General features: G+C 33.7%; 1 pseudogene; it reads left to right on the forward strand.

Annotated features, from left to right (window-relative positions):
* The first annotated feature begins 13,957 nt into the window (after positions 1-13,957).
* On the forward strand, positions 13,958-14,663 carry LOC149540003 (uncharacterized; annotated as a pseudogene).
* Positions 14,664-15,031: the final 368 nt, after the last annotated feature.

Below are 15,031 nucleotides of genomic sequence, written 5' to 3' on the forward strand. Positions count from 1 at the left end.
GACGGAACCTATCACATTCACGCCATTTTTTAGCAAAGTGTAGTGAGAAATTAACGATTAAAATGGGTCTTAAATTGGTAATATTAATCAATGTTTAAATTTTGTTTTAATAACGTCCAAGAAAGAATTGGACATGTCAGACACTATACATTTTAGCCCTGGCATCTTGGTAGCCTTGATAACTTAGCTCCCAAAATTTCTTCTTGTATTGTTAAGCTTATAGTTATAGACTAGATCATCTTGGTTTAGGAAAGTGGCATAGTACTTACTGCTATGTCCAAAGACGTTGATGATAGCTAGTAGAAATCTCATTGGGGGAAGAGAGGTTATTCCAATTACTGTACACTCAAAATTATATAGAGTCTACTTCAAAGAAACACAACCAACAAAAAAAAGTGAACAAATGAATTGAGTCATTTACAACTTGAAGTGACAAGTATAACAATATGTTTGAGATGAACCTAGTGATACTCTACATAAAAGAAGCATTCAATCAATTAATAACAAGTATCAAATATCCAAGGTGGATGGACATTGAAGTATAGACATAATTCATATTCCTAAAAGCTACACATTTATTGGACTAATAAAAGAAACTCTAAAAAATAAATAGAAATGGGAATTTGGAATAAGAATTGTTTGAACAAATGTAGAGATTGTTGTAAATATTAGTGCCTAATATTGTGAAACAATAGAAGTCTTGAGGAGTGAAGGACTAATATGGTAAAAAATCACTAACACTAATGCTGAGGACATACAAAGCCTAAAGAAATAATTGAGGATATACAAAGCCTAACACATAATAGATGAAGTATTCCTTTATCCCACTTGGCTCGTGATTTTGGATTGGTATTGATGGAAATACTACAATTACCTTGTTAAGGATATGGAATCTTGTGAAACAACAAGTAGAATTTACTATCTAATATCTATTGTGAAATGGTAGAAGTTTGGAGGGGAGAAGCACTAACATAGTATATAACCAGTCCTAACACACAATCGATGAAGTATTCTATTGTCATACTTAGCTTGTTAGTTTAGTTGGATTGGTATTGATGGAAATGTTACAATTACTATGATAAAGATATGGAATCATGCAAAACAACAAATAGAATTTAACGAAAATCCATTAAAATTAAATTACCTAAAAATAATGAGCCATATGAAAGTACAAGCTTGCAGAAATCATATGTAGAGATTTTTTCTTTACCTATAGTTACTAGCTAGTAGAAAGCACATCAAGGAAATCAAGATTGAAATTTGAAATAGTAGCTGAATGTTAGAAGGGATAAACATATAAATCTTGTGTCAATTTGAGAGATTCAAATCCAAAAAAGGACTTAAATGCTTCATAAACCTATGGATAATAATACTATATTTTGATATGTCATCACAAATTATTACATTATCCCTTGATTAATAGAAGGTCCATTTCTTAACTTGCAATCTTGCATATACAACAAGTCCAAAATCACATTGCATAATATGGATAAGGATGTCATTTTGCAAACAAGGCAATCCAAAATGATTCAAGTGGTGCAAAATGAAAGATAGTAACTTCTAGCTAGTTGGTGAACAATTGGGGTGGACTGAGGTATTGTAAACAATTAGCAAGGGAGAAATTATCTCCAAAATTAAAACTTGTGCTCTCCCATTAAACTAAATACTTTTCAACAAATATGTAGGAACTTTAAAATAATCGTAAATAAATAAGATAATATAAAACTCCAATTAAGATTCAATATTGATGGTACTCTAAATGCTCATTTGTACAATAGTAAAGGGTATAAATAATAATACATAACACAACAATTTTAACCATAGGGCAATTGAAGGCATCACACAAATCTACATGTTCAAAAGAAAATGGCATAGAACAATAAGTGTGTGTGGAAATCTTTAACTACAAAATATAAATTGGCATATAATTTCAAATCCTTGAAGCCTCAATAGAGACTAATAGTCAAGTAAAATTGAACATTGTAGAATGAAGAGACATCGGGAACCCTTGTCTTGCAACAACTCAAAATTCTTGTCCTGGTAGCCAAATGTCATGGGAAATACTAGGGTTTGTTTTGGTGACAAGCACACTGTTCTTGTGGCCTCTAAAAATACAATGTAGAAATCAAAGGAGAATAATGTCACTGCAAACATGGAATAATAAATATAGCATAGAAAGGAAATAGGTAGAAACTAAAACTTGCACTATTGGGGCTCAAAAATATGCAATGTGGGACAATGAAGTAGGAAAAATAAATTTAGCATTACCTCTAAATCAAAACCAGACATGATAGTGGTCAAAACAAAAAGTGGAATGCATCCAATGCTTGCTTAGTCGAGTGGAATGGTAGTTTGTCGTAATAAGCTCAAACATGTCAAATGGGTTCGATGTGAGAATTACATGTGTCAATTTCCATGCACAAATATGCCACCACTTGCCACGGGTGCCACAATTGCCATGAATCCATAAATGAGTTTTGTCCCCAATTTTTCATAAAGTAAATTAAAAAGATGGCCAGGAAAATAAGAAGTAACTAATGAGGAAAATCAGAAATTAAAACAGAGATTTTGGATTAAACGGTGATAATCTCTCCACCTTAGTGTATAGCCAATATTTGGACATGTTCATGAGAATTAAGGCAGAAACTAATTCACAATAGAGACTCAAAAATTTTAGGCTCTCCTTAATCAACAGAAACTAATAAAAATATAAATGAAATGCAATATTAATTTCTTAAATCTACATTTCTCTACTTCATCTTAATTGTATAAGCATTAGACTAATATCTTTATAGAACACTCCCTTCACTAATTCAAACTTCTCATATAATCTCTTACAAGTGCTCTAAAAACTTTGAAATGTTCAGTTCTTCCATTAGATATCATGTTGAAAGTTTTCGTAATTCAGCTCCAGATACCACGTCGAAATAAAAACTTCTAGAATGTTTAGCTCTTCCATTATATTTCATAATTCACCTCTAGATACCTTGTCAAAAGTTTTCTTTAACAAAAAACTGACAACAAGAGCTCTGGTGAGCAGGAGTCCCTACCTTTTGTGTGGGTAGAAAATAGTGAGTTTGACAAGCAAAGAGAAAACTGAGTGCTATTATGTTTTTAATGAGTTTGAGGTTGGAGGTATAGTGCTCTCTACCACTGCAATAAATTAGTGTAACATTGTAGTGATTATATATTGTAGTTATTTCTCCTTCTAAAGCAGAGGCACAAAGAGGGAAGATCTACTTGCTTATTGTAGCCTATGGTGTAGAAAAGAAAAGAGCTGAGAAGCTGAGTATCTATATGTTGAACTCATATTAACTATGTACTATTTGATAGAGCAGCGAGTAAAGAGTAGTGAATTTGTTATTGCAATTTACAAAAAGCATGGTGGCACTGAGGAGTCATGTTGTTTTATGTCTTGCTGTCTATACATGTAGCCAAAAATTTTGTAGAGTGTAAAGAGAAATAAAATTTAACAGTAGTATACTGCGCTGTGGGAAAGGAAGTTTTAAACTATGTATAAGAATGTATATGTTCAACTATTATTAACTATGTACTATTTAATACAGCGAATAGAAAATAGTACAAAATTTGTAATAGCAATTTACATAAAGCATGTTGGTGCTGAAAAGACATGCTATTGTATGCTTTGTTGTATATATATGTTAGAAAATTTTTGCAGCATGACTATTACAAGGTTCATACATGATAATGTGACATATATGTTATGTTTTGTTGTATAAAGAAGGGTGAACTATGTATAGAAGGTGGTCAATGGCAAAAATTGGTGTTGAAAACTCTGGCCTCGCTTTCATTCTGATATATATAGTGTACCTGCAGCAAAATATTGTTGTTGTTAGAGTTGTGTGATAGTTGAATGCAATTTATGCAATGAATTATTGTGAAGATTTTAAAACTATGAAGCATATCAGTGATGTACATGATTGTGGTAGTGTCATAATACATTAATAAAGAAGAATAAAGTGGTAAAGGTTTTACCTTGTTGTGTCTTGTTCTAGTTTTGCAAGATTATTCCACAGATGATATCTTGGTTATGCAGCCTACAATTTGAAAATAAGTATGAGTTAATAGATTTCTTTGTATTTGTTATATTTGAATTTGATTGTGTAATGAGAGTCGTAAGAGAATGTGTAGGATTGCTTACAGGTGGAGTTTCTCGTGTGATTGATGTGATTGTGTGGTCCATTACAACTGTAAAAGTGCCTTGAATCTTGAAGTTCTGCATCATGTAGATTGTTGCAAACATGCTTTCTATGTACTTGTCAAATTCAATCTTTGTTAATTCTGGAAAGTAGTCCTGCAAAAGCTTTCCATGTAGACTGCACTCGAAGATGTTGTCTTCTTTTTCAATGATACATTAGAGGTAGGGTTGAAACTAAAATGTTGTGTCTGTTCTGCACTTGGTGCAGTGGATGTCTGCTGGATAAGCTGTTGTTGATATAGATACCATTTGTTGGCAGATTATGCATAGTGGCTGGTATGGTGAGCTATGGACATTTTTTCCCTGTAATATTCCTGTCACCTAAAAGCATGATGGTCAAGGTCAGTTGTAATTGATTGCAATGTTATTTTTCTTGTTAGATGTTTTATTTTAGGTAGCAGTATTTGTTGACTGACCTATAAATTGGCATTTGTGAGTTGTTGTAGTGAGTGCATAGTGTAGATGTCATTGAGATGCTCTATGTATCTGGCTAGGCCTAATCTGATAACTACTGAACCTCATGGACTGGTATGGGTGACATTTTTTAGGAGCAACAACAACATTGTTGGTGATGTTGTTAACCTGCATATACTTTCTAGGCTTTTGTAGCTGTGGCTATGGGCTTTTGGGGCTATGAACTAGCAGAAGGAAAGCAGATGTTAGGAATTCAAATATTGAAATTAGATAAAAGTATTCTGATAGAAATTGATGTATTATTTTTTACTTACAGTAGCTGTGTCAGACAACCATTGTCCATCTTTGATTTGCAGCTAAAATTCTGTGGGGTTCTATACATATGAAGTTACAAGAACGCCGAGACTACCAATTGGATAATTGTTATATGACTAGATGAGTTGGGAGATTTTGGTGTCAAGTGATAGTTTTTGTTGTTTGCAAATAGGTGGTATTTGTTTAACTTTAGTTTCTGACTTGAACTGTATATAGTAATCATCATCTCCTCTTTCATATTGTGAATTTGTTTTCTTGATTCGAATTTTGTGAATGCGGATGCTTGTTCTAGGAGTTAACCAGTGCAAGTACTTATTAGTCAAGGTGTTGGTGATGTTTGCTGTTATAGTTAGTAGGCCAACTTTGTCTATGAGATCTATGTGTGCAATTGATGATCTTTGTTCATTTTGTGTAGGGTTCTTGCAAGCTGGTCCATATGTAGCTAGGATGTCACCCTCAAAGACTGTTGTTGATGGTGTGTTGCAGATGTCAAATATGGCAGTTGGGGAAGAGGCAATAACCTTTTGCCTATAGTGAAAGTAGATAAGTTATTTTGAAATACATTGACTAGGATAATTGTATGCTGACTAATTATAGAGAGAGTATTAAAACAGTAAGAGTACTTACCTCTTGTGTCTGTTGTTGTTGGTAGTAGTTGGAGAGCTTATGTTTTGATCTATGTCCATCGTCCTTTGAGGTGGACCTATAGTGAAGATGCATCTAACATTAGATGAATTAATTGTAGCCTACATTATTTTCTTTGTGTTTAATTTGAAAAATAGATTATGGTGTCATTTGGTACAACATAAATTCAATTGCAACTATAAAGTGATCAGTCCAGTATGTGTCTAGAACAGTGGCTTTTTTTATTTCGATGTCCATGTTATGTATCTAGATGTGGTCAAGGTTGCTTCCTATTTGTGTTGTTGTGTTCTCTATTGCAAGTTTTAGACTATGTTCTTGCATGATGTCTAATAGGTGTGATTTTTTGGTTGATGTCTTTAAAATATCGATGTTGAAGTCTCCTGCAATTAGTAGTTTTGATTGTTATGGTAAATTAGTGGTGACAATTTGCATGAAAGTGGAAAGGTCATTCATTTTCGTGATCGGTGTCATATATATGTTTGCAATGTGCAAGCATTCTTGGATGTGAAAAAGATCAATTATGATTGATTCAAGGTGTCTAGTTGCATATGTTTTGAAATTTTGCATTGTGGTAATTTTGTTGCAACATGTCAGTAGTCGATGAATTGCATGTGATGGATAGAATTCAAATTTTTTATTCAATAGTGGCAGTTCGTCAATGTGCTTGGTTCTTGTCTCTTGGAAGCAAAGTATAGTTGCACTATGCAAATCATGATCATGGTCTATTTCTTTTGCATGTAGTTGCAAGCTACAGGTATTTAAAGTACATATTGTAGTGGTGGTGATTGATGTGAAAGAAAGAGTGTAATGAAGAGACCATTGTGAGGATGTTTGTAGGTGTTGAATTTCTATTTTGACTTTTTGGGAAAGCCTAAAATTATTATGTTGTAGTTTGTTCATCAAGTACAATTTTTCTATTTCTTTAACACACGATAGGGCAGTGTACGAAAGGCCATGTTGATAGACCTTTGTGGGGTCAAAAACAATAGTGTCCATTGTCAAGCCCTGTGCTCTATGAATAGTTCTTGCAGATGCAAGTTGTATAGGGAATTATGATCATATGACTATGTTTGTCAATGTTCACATTCTTCTTGTAACTCATGTTAGTGGTGTTCATATGGCAGGTATTGTATCTATGTACATGTGTTGCATTTGTTGTCTTCGCAATCTTCCAACATTAGGATCATTGAACTTGATCCAGAGGATGTCTTCATTGTTGTTTGTATGTAGTTGGAATGTGCCATCAACACCATTGACCAAGCCACCTTGTGTGTCAAAGTTACCTGCTATAAGCTCAACTAGGATCCCTGGCTTGATGAATATAGTGGATGGTAAGCTTGTCCTTTCTACCTGATGAGGGTTCTTCTCTACTGTTGTGTCTTTTCGATCAATTGCTTCAAATTTATAAAGTGTTCTTGGTAGTAGGTCTAACATATTTTTGTTGTGCTCATCAATAGTAGAGTTGTGTTGGAACAAATGTGGTAGTTTTGGATCTTTAGATATAGGTCTGTAACATGCTTTATTTATGTATGAAATGTCTTCATTTGTCTATGAAGAGATCCTTATTCAGTTCAAAACAAAGACAAAGTGTTCGTTTCTTTGTCTAATGATAGTTTTCAAGTTATAATATTTGATATTGTTAGTCCAAAATGTGTATGGAATTTTCTCGCCATTAATTCTTGGCTGCTCAAAAATCCACCCACCACATACTAGTTGTGCTTGGAAAAAGTCACCACAAAATATGATGTCTATGTTTTCAAATGATTGAGTTGGTGTATGTTTTATTTGACGGTGTCATTTGTCTATATTGTATAGAGTTGTTCATCCTATTAGTGATGTCTCATCGATTAAAAGAACTTGAAGTTGATCCAGTCTCTTGCTTAAGTCGTCAAACATATCTAAGTCTAGTGGTGTGATGTTTGATGAGCTACATGGTAGAGGGAATATTGAATGCATGGTTACGCCTCCTATATTGTATGTAGCTTTTCCTATTGATGCTACAATGATGCTTTTTGGTTTTAGTGGATCACTATGTAATTGTTTATCATAGAGATAGATCAAAGCCTCTAGAGTAGCTTTGCTGTAAAGGTCTTCCCAGTTCCTGCTCCTCCTATTAGAAATAAGTATAGTGATTTGTTTGGGAAAAATCTTTTTTTCATAATTACATCTTTTAATATTGCTTGTTGCTCTCTATTTAATTTTCTTCGCATTGTGTAGTATTCTTCGGTCCTTTGCAAGAAGAGGTGTGCAATTTTTGAAAATAATGGATTACGAGCAATTTGAATAGTTTGGTTTGGTTTGAGTTTTCTATTGTGCATCAAGTCATTAGCTAAGTCATAGTGTTCTTCTGTTGTTGCTTGATTATCGGATTGTAAATGGCAATTGAATATCATTGTTGCATTTTCAGTATTCTCTATTTCCTTTTGCGCATTGTCTATGTTACCCCATGCATAATCAATTTGTGCATTGAACATTCTCTCAATCTTTGCTATTTGTGTCTTTTTAGCATTGAATGCATCGACCCATGTGTTGTGTTCTGATAACAATGTTTCCTCATTTACTCAAAAAAGTATGTACAACATCAGTTTCTCTCTACAGTAATTTTGATAGTCAATGTGTGGATTGTATTTCACAAAACATATAATTTGTGCTTTTTGTCTTTTTTGGAAGCCAATTGATTTGTTATAGTAGAGTGCAATGTACTCGGCAAGTGATAAATTGTCTAATGTCATTAGCCTTGATATGTATTTGTCTATTGCAGGGGCATACATGATGTTTTTAGAGTTGTCATGTTCTTTAGCCAATAGTTTAGGACTTTTGAGCATGAAGACTCTACTCTCTGATGGTACAGTGTTGATAAACACAATTTTTCTTGATGATTTGTGTAATGCAAATGACAATGCAATATGGACCGCTTTCTGAGTAGACATTTGTTGATAGTTTAGTAATGCATTTCCAAGTTTTCTTATGAATTTCATTTTATTGTCATAAGTTATTGTTGTTTTCTTGCGCAACTGTTGGAAGCCTAGTGTCATTGTTGTATCTTGCTTTGTCATATAAGAGCAATAGTAAGATGCAGCAACATATGCATCAAGAATGAATTGTGTATCAGTATTTGTGTACCATAATGATGGCACTTTCTTTGCAAATGCATTTGTCTAGGTGTCACTTGGGTATCTTTTCAGTAACAACGCTCTTCTTCTTAGTCTCATTTGTAGCATTAGGATGTAATCATCTTCAGTTGTGTCAAAGTCATTGAGAAATTGGTCAAATGTAACATCTCTTGAGTATTGTTTATGCTCAAGCTGTTTTAAGAGGTGTATTGCTTTTTCTTTGATTCTTGTATCTGTTGTTGATAAAGGCTCTAGAATAGTTGTTTTCCTCATTGGAGGCATAGGGAAATTGAAGTGACAAGTTAATGTCCTATATTTTTTGCAGCTTTTTGTGTGATGGTGCATTTGAATTTTGACAAGGTTTTCATCTAGAAGTGTAGAATTACAAGAGACATATTTGTCAACAAAGTTTTCAATTTCTTCATTTGTAGATTGTCCATATATGGGTGCATTTTTAGTCCAGATCATAAAATGCACATGTTCATTTCCTCTATTTTGGAATTCGATGACAAAAAAGTAATCTGACGCCTTGCCAAACAATTCTATATTTGTTAATATCATTCTATGGAATGCATTGAGCCAATGATTGGAATATCGAGTGCATAGAACTAGATTTTTTCTTATTTGAAAGTCTAGATTTCTATCTTCTATAGTTTCAGTCTCTTTATAGTTATTGCTAGGATAGATTTTGTCTAAAGCTTGTACTAGTGGCAGCCACAAGTGTTCAGCACTTGTCAATGTGGCAAAGAATGTTGGTGTTCCTAACTACCTTATCATTGCAAATATGTTTTTTTGTGTATTGTCCATGTAGTCAGATGATGTATGAATACTCTTCAATGATCTGAAACTGATTGGCAATCTTAATATTTGTTCAATATTTGTAGGGGTGCGGACATCTTTTGCCAACAAATTTTTACCTTTGAGCTCAGCTTTTCTTATGCAAACCCATTTCTTATGCAAACCCATGAAATTGAAGAGATTTGTTGAATAATAAGTTTTATTGCTTCGAAGAAAATGTTTGTAATATGCGTTGCAAAGTCATTATCAAAATGCATGAGCTCCCATTTCACTATTTTTTGGAGCGAGAAATTTGACACAATGTGTTGTGGTCTTGGAAAACCATAGAAGAGAGTTGGAAAGTTCATTTCCTTTGAGTTTTGATCTTGAAATATTTCAAGAGGTTTGATTCCTTTGGAAGGCGCAATCTCAATTATCGTTGTCTCAAGATCTTTGATTGAATGTGTGCCATTGAACCAATGGATAAGTGATTTGGAGATTGGTTCGTTACTTAGTTCATGATTCTCATTAAAGTCTTCTATTTTTGCATTGCTAAGACATGTTGTTTGTTGTTTTTTTCCCATTAGAATGGTGTTCAATTACTCATCTATGGTAACATTCTCTCTAATATACAAGGGTATAGTTGATAGAGTTGATAGTGCATTCATTACACACGGGGGTCTAACATTGCCTTGTGCATATGCATTTTCATATTGTATTTTTCACTTCAATCTTATTGCAATTGTTCTATTGTCATCTAATTGTCGAGGCAATACTTGTTCCACTTTATCAATATCTACAGGCACATTGATTATTGTTCCATTTAGCCCATACTATGACCTTTTGTAGCCTAGTTGTCTTATTTGGGCAAACGCAATGCACAATGACACAAGTCTTTCTTCTAGTGAAGTTAACATGTGCACTGCATCGATACATCTATTTCTTTGTATCCTCCAAGGTGCAGCAAAAGGAGGAATGTTGCTAGATACAACAGCTTTGAAACATTGGGTACATACCAATTTGCCAATTTCAATTTTTTTTTCTTCGTGTGTTATTGGAAGGCAGTTGAAAGCATCGAGAAATGTTTCATCAATCATTTGCATTTTTTTTTGGAAATGTAACATTTCATAGATGTTGCACAAGTTTATGGGTGTGTCATTTATAATACGTTGGTATGCTTTAATTGATTTTTAGATTTGTCTACGTGGTGAAGGTTGTTTAGAGTTCCGTCTGGCAGTTTGATGGAAATGGTGGCGAAGTTTGTTGTTTGTTCGAGCATTTTTAAGATTTTGTTGCTTTCTATTTTGTTGAAGAAAACTTATGCTCGTACTCTTTTGTATTATGTTTTTGAGGGAATGTAATGAATGCCTACTTTTGAGATGATCCTGTTGTGTTGTTGTTATGCCTATTCTCTAGAAGTTGATAGATGTTGTATTTTGCATTGTAGGTGGTTGACTTTGTATCATGGAAGATGATGATTCTTGTCATTAGTTTTCATTAGTTCCTTATTTGTTTTTGCCACCATGTATTATTTCTTTTAAGGATCATAGTGAATATCGAGTATTTCGATTGGTTGATGTTGGTGTTTGTAGCTGTGTGTGTTGTAAGATATCAAATGATGCTTGAGATAGTGGTCTAGTTGGCCTAGTTTGTAGCTCATGAGATCCTAATGATGTGAATTTGTCAGAGCTATTATGCAAATCCATTTCCTAATGGAGCTTTGTGCAAAAGAAAAATTGGCATATTGTTAATTGTGCTATGTTGAACTAACTAGAAAGAAGGGTGAAAGTAGCTACTATGATCATTATTTACATAAGTTTCAAAATCTCCAAGGTGAAATGAACTAATGGATAGCAAATTCAATTTTTGAGTAGGCAAAAGAAAACAATTTTCAAAGAAATTATATAATATAGTTATTATTTCTAAGTGGGTACTGACATCATTATTTACGAAAGTTTCAAATTTTGGTAGCAAAACTGAACCAATGCATACATAATTCAATTGCTTATCACAAGAGATAGAATAATGTTGAAAGAAATTTTATATTATTATTAATATCTGAAAGCTTAAAGTGGTTTATAAAATGCTCACTTGATTAATGACTATGTAAGTTGTTGTGCTTGAAAGAAGATTGTCTTTTATGCTTCTTGTTACTAAAAATCTTGTTGTAGGGAACTTTGTACCTATGACCTGTGTGCATAAAATCATTATGATCAAAATACTTGAAAATTTATTGGATAGTTCAATCATAGCTAGTAAAGATATAAATAAAATATAATCAAATTTTAAAGAAATGAACAATGTTAAAAAATAAATAGATTATCGATATTTTTAAAAAGAAATGAACCAACAAGTTAGAAAGTAAAATAAAAATTACCTTAAAAAGTTAATGAAATGGAACTGTAAAATATAAATGGTAATGCATAGTTTATAGGATTTGAATGATTGGGTTTGAAGTTTGAGTTCTAATAAGGAGACTTTGATTTGAGCTACTGCAGGTTTTATTAAGCAAGCATTGGAAATCTGGAAGTTAACAGGCTGTTTAAACTATTGTTACAAGCAGTGCACTATAGTTTTTCTCCATAGTAATATTCCAAATAGCAATGTTTTAAACATGATTTATCTAGAATAATGTAAATTGTTTTTGTTTTTAAATTCTTTTAAGGCTGCCATAAGAATCCAGATTTGGTGCTCTAAAACAAAGCATACTCTGTTATGCAATAGAGTTCACAGAGCATAGGGAGGATGGAATGAATCATTTTTCTTGATTCTGCAATCTTGTAACTAAATAACCACTTGGAATTGATTAAGTTTTAAGTTTTAAGTATTGAATTGATGAAGTTTTGAGTATTCTTTCTCTTGTACTATTTTATTTTAGTAGAGATGTTTGATGAGTAGAGGCCCAAGGGTTGTTAAGCCATGAGATATCATGCAAGCTATGACTATTAGAGCTCACTTACCACGACAGTTCATTTGGACTGGGTTTTTTTGTGGCTCAGATGAATTGGAATGGATTTGCTTTAATCGGGGCCATAAATTTTTATTCTCTATTTTCAAGTATCTCGATGGCAAGTTGAATCAAAGAGTCAAATACAAATCCAACACTAGGGTTGTAAATGAAGAAGACAAGGGTAAAATGAGATTGTTGAGATTTCCATCTACGTAGTACAAAGAGGCAAATGAAAAGGCAAGCCTAAAGGAGCCTATTTTGATTGCCAATAAGGAATCTTTGCCGTGTAATCCATGTGTTGTCCTAATTTTTAAGATCCCTGGATTTGGGCATTGAGATTGCCTTTTACCGAATGGACTTTACAGGTATGGAACTGAAAAATTTGGATTTATAGCCATTCATATTTACTAAGACGCACATATGTAAAAGAGTAGTAAATAATACTAGGCAATAGATGTTGGGTCAAAAATGAGTATTAGCCTTGGGCTATGGAGATAGACCTTTTTAAGGAAAATATCAAAAATCTTAATACAACGACACCTGATAACCTGAACAAACAATGTCATGAAATCCAAAGAATTAAGCTCTACAAAAAATTATGGAATGAGGGACTTACAGTCGAGCCAACATGAATGCCAATCGCCTGAAGTGCGCTAATATCGACCTCAGCCTTCACACGGGGGAAAACGCTCCTGTTAACATTCACAACGAAGACCAAAAATCACTTTCAAGCACACCCTCACATGGATAAACCTATCAAAAAGAAAATGAAGGAACCAAAAACTCCCATACAAGTATATAAATTACAAGACCCGTCATTCATACCTCTGCTTCTGCAAATTGTGCGAAAACTGCTCCTTCATAATTTAGAAATTGGAAAATATGTTATGCTCTTTATCCATCTCGACTGTCAGTGGCTCGCTAGCTCCGTGATGTTACCATACTAAATGCTAACCGATCTCCACTATCCACTACCCTTCCATCACATTAACAAAAAATAAATTGCCTTTGCAACCAACATACGTCTCATTTTTGTTCAATAACAATTTTTGAAAAAGCCAATAAACCACAGCAAAATTGCTCTCGACCAATCATAAATCTGAAATTAGCAACTAATAATTACATTTTCTTAATACAGCTACTTAAACCTTATGACACCTGCTGAGTACCAAAAAAGAAATAAGGTGCGTGTGAAAAAAACCATTAGTTCACTGCCTTTTAAAAAGACAGGGACTAATAATTTTTCTCACATAAATTATGCTAAATATTAATAGTGTTGCTTCGAAAGGGGAAAAATAAAGTAGCACACGAAATTTCAACAAGCCTGTTATGTGGATAGCTAATATAGCTCCATAGCGTCAAGAATTCTCACAATGGATTTTGAATATGTTCATGCGAAAACCAATAAAGAAGTAATCGAAATCATAGCTACAAAGAAAGGGTGTGCTCTTCTTGATCTAGGTTTTAACAAAGGAGAATTGTAATGGACATTTGTTAATTTGAGTTTATCTTTAGAGAATTGGAATGGATTCCAACCCACAATTTCACGTGGGCATCATAGTGCTTCAATAGAGAAAGAAAATTAACTTGAGCCCTCTGCCTATTTCTTCTCCTTCCTTTCACCCTAGCAACCATGCCATTTGATGTGGGCAACATGACCTTCCCATCTACTTCACTATACTCAGCTCCTCCTTTTGTTAGGACTGAAGAAGAAGCTCCCCTTTTGGAAGAGCTGGGCATAAATACCCAGATAATATTTAAGAAAACAAGGAGCATACTAAACCCTTTTAAAGTGAAAACTGAGTTACATGAAGATGTCGAGCTCTCAGGGCCCTTCATTATTTGTATGGCTTTGGGAGTGTGCCAGCTGCTCTCAAGGAAGCTCCAATTCAGAGTAATTTTAGGTTGGGTATGTTTGGCCTCCTTTTTCCTCTATGTTGTGATCAACATGTTGGTTGGAAGAAATGGAAACCTAGATCTCTACAGATGCCTCAGTTTTGTGGGCTACTGTTTGCTGCCACTACCTTTGTTTTCTGCTCTATGCCTGATAATTCCCCAGACTTCAAGAATTGCTCTAATGGTCATGGCAGGAGTAACGGTCATCTGGTGCACAAGGACTTGCACAACTCTATTAGTGGCATTTACACCCTACGCCGACCAACAGCGAAGCATGGTAGCTTATGCCTGCTGCTTGATTTTCACCCTCTTTTCTCTCCTTGTTGTTTTTTGACCGTTTAGTTTTGATTGCCTACATCTATGTATATATTTGAGAGTTTCTTGTTGCGGTGTTTTAAATGGTACTCGATGGGTGCTTCCTTGTTCAATTATTAAAGATGTATTAGGTTTTTGTTAATAGTGATTATAGCACTGACATATGATGTGAGTTGCTTCTATTATATGTACACAACATTGATTGTCCTACTCAATTGATTTGAAAAGAAGAATCATTGGGTAAATATGATCATGTACAATGAATTCTTCTGTTTAGAAATAATATTATTAAACTCGGGTCTGGACTCAAGAAATTTTTAGTGAATATGGTAAAAAAATGGATGGCTAAACAAAAATTAATGATTATAAAAAGGTTAATTCATTTTG

Source organism: Cupressus sempervirens, chromosome 9 (genome assembly GCF_028749045.1).
Source record: "Cupressus sempervirens isolate cs-2001-9-10 chromosome 9, ASM2874904v1, whole genome shotgun sequence".
Lineage (NCBI taxonomy): Eukaryota > Viridiplantae > Streptophyta > Pinopsida > Cupressales > Cupressaceae > Cupressus > Cupressus sempervirens.